Source organism: Dendropsophus ebraccatus, chromosome 15 (genome assembly GCF_027789765.1).
Source record: "Dendropsophus ebraccatus isolate aDenEbr1 chromosome 15, aDenEbr1.pat, whole genome shotgun sequence".
Lineage (NCBI taxonomy): Eukaryota > Metazoa > Chordata > Amphibia > Anura > Hylidae > Dendropsophus > Dendropsophus ebraccatus.
In genome coordinates this window covers 23,077,027-23,079,886 of record NC_091468.1, presented here as the reverse complement: position 1 = coordinate 23,079,886, position 2,860 = coordinate 23,077,027, and the positions used below count along the sequence as shown (strand labels likewise).

At 46.6% G+C, this 2,860-nt stretch overlaps 1 pseudogene; it reads right to left on the bottom strand.

Annotated features, from left to right (window-relative positions):
- Nucleotides 1-1,711: 1,711 nt before the first annotated feature.
- LOC138774003 (adenosine receptor A1 pseudogene) lies at nt 1,712-2,650 on the bottom strand (annotated as a pseudogene).
- Nucleotides 2,651-2,860: the final 210 nt, after the last annotated feature.

The following is a 2,860-nucleotide window of genomic DNA, read 5'->3' as shown; positions in this document are numbered from 1 at the left end:
TTTTTGGTTATTGACTACTTTTTTTTTATTATTATTTTAATATGTTGCCTGATGCTTATGTGATTTTTCTTACTGGAGCTGCGTTTGCCATGGATTGTTCGGATGGATGCTGAATAAAGCTGATGTCTTCTTTAAAGGGAAGCAGTCAGCATGGTTGTTCCCAGCAACACAATGTACATCTACTGTGCAGCTCCGAGGCTAGCAGCCATGTCTGCATCTGTATATTTACATGGGCGAAATAGGAGTTTTATTCTGGCCCGTGAGGCCTGGGGTGGGGCGGCAATTAGTCATCTTGGCGGCTAGCTGTCTGTGACTAGTCACAGCTCTCTGCCTGTCAGCGCCCAGTGCTTTGATGATTGACAGGCGTCTGTCTCTTGGTTAGTGGCCTCTCTGTGACAGTGCAGTGACTGCTAAGTGCTTAAAGTTTGAAAAATGTGGGTGTAGGGAATCTGAGTAAAATGAGTATCTCCAGAACAGCCAGTCTTGTGGGGTCCCCAGTATGAAGTGGTTAGTACTGATTAAAAGTGAACAAGGTAAGACTTTTGGTGCCCAGGGACAGCATGATGGTGACTCCAAGGCTTACTAATGTGTGATGGCAGTCTGATCCAGAAGAGCTGTGCGCTATGAAAGAAAGGAGTCCGATCGCACAGGACGAGGCAGCTTGCTGTGTTTGGGGCCCTAAAGACCGGTCAGAGGCCATGTGATACCTATCCAACCTCTGAAGGGTCTATAATGAGCATCAGAACTAGAGCATGGAGCAATGGAAGAAATCTGGTCTGACGGATCACATTTTCCATCATGTAGATGACTGGGTGTGTGTGCGCGTCAGTTACCTGGGGAGGAGACAAGTTGGTGGGGTCAGTGCGATGGGCAATGTTCTGCTGGAGACATTGTGTCCTAGTATTGTGGATGTTACTGTGACATGTACACCTTCCTCACCATTATTCACACCAAGTCCTCCCCTTCATGGCAAAGGCGGACCCTCTAATGTCATCGGTCGGAAGGATAATGAGCAACATGACAAAGAGATCAAGGTGGTGATCGGCCTCCAGATTCTCTGAATCTCAATCCGACCAATCATCTGTGGGATGTTCTGAAGAAACGAAGTCCCATTCGTGAAGGATGCACCCCACACCTTACAGCTGCTGATACCACAGGGATCTGGGCCCTGGGGGATGCATCAAAGGACTATGGTGCCCGGGGGAGGAGGGATACATCACAGGGCTGGGGGGGTTTATACCTTGTGGGGCAGAACACAAAGTGGTTTGCACAGTATTAGCAGATGGCTACAATGATGCAGCTGATTGATTTGTATGAATATAAGTTGTCAATGAGACCCAAGCTGTGGCAAAACTACAACTGATGTCCCAATAGAAATTCAGTTTGTTTGCCATCAGCTGGAGAGTTACACTGTTAGGTCATCATGGGAGTTGTAATCGCGGCTGGAGACCCACTAGGATAGTCAAAAATAGACACATCCTTTAAAAAAAAAAGATGTCCAGGCTTGGAAAAACATGTCCACTTTCTTCCAGAACCAGTGCCATGCTTTAGTTTCTGTGTGGTTTTGCAGCTCAGCAAAAGCTGAACTGCAATACCACAGACAGGAGGTCAGTTTGGCGCTCTCTTTTTAAAGCATTTTTTTTCTAGTCCTGGATAAGGTCTTTATAAAAGGTCTGAGGTCTTTATAAACTTTTTTTTTTAGTGCAGGTGACTATTGGGGGTCTGATCCTTGTGTTGACTTGTGGGTGACTGCTGCCTTCCGGCAAATGAAGACTCTCTTGAAGGTTCGTCTGAAGGACTTCAGCTTGTAGACATACATGATGGGGTTGAGGGCAGAGTTGGCATGGGTGAGGATAATACCAATGTTGAGGAGGATGGGGTGGATGTAGCACTTAGGGCAGAATAGGCTGATGTCATTCATGACATGTAGAGGGGCCCAGCATAACATGAAGAAGAATATTATGGTAAAGAGGTTTGTGGCCGTCTTGAACTCCTTCATCCCAACTTCGTGTTTGCCCACCACCATGCTACGTAGCTGTTTTCTTACCACGTAGTAGATCTGGCTATAGATCACAAGCATAATGATTAGAGGCAAGTAAAAGTAAACTAAGGAGAACATATAGACCAGGTAAGTCATATCAATGACATGGACAAAGAGGCAGTAGCCGTTTGGGGGTGCTGGCTTACGCCAGCCCATGAGGGGCATCAGCCCACTAAGAAATGCCACAATCCAGGCTATTACAATGACTATGAAGGTGTTGCTAGGTGTCATAATGCTCTTGTATCTCAGAGGGTTGAGGATAGCGATGTAGCGGTCTACGGCAATGGCCAAGAGGCTGAAGGTGGAGCTTGTGGTCAACATGATCAGGATGGAAAGCATCAATAGGCAAAGTTCGAGGTTGTATCGGGGGATCCCTATAGAGGTCAGAATGGCCGACGGAATGGCAAACGCCCCTACACACATATCGGCCACTGACAGCGACACCAGAAAGTAGTTAGTAACCGTCCACAGCTTCCGATCTAGCATAACACCAATGCATACCAGGATGTTTCCTAAAGTGGCTGTGACCGCGATCGTGATCTCCCCGGCGGTGTAAGGGACGTCCAAGGTAAATGTGAGGTCAGGTTCTCTGGTGATGGTGGCATTCATTGTGCCAAAATGCTAGAAACAGAAAGGAATGGTGTAAGATGATGTGCATTGTGCAATACATTCATAAACTTATATCGGTGAATGTCAGTGTAGTATATTGAGTCTATTGCTTTTCTGTGCTCACCTCTGTGTTACAGGAGAGCTAAGTATTTTGATACACAGGCTCTAAAACATGGGTCTCCAAACTGCGGCCCTCCAGCTGTTGCGAAA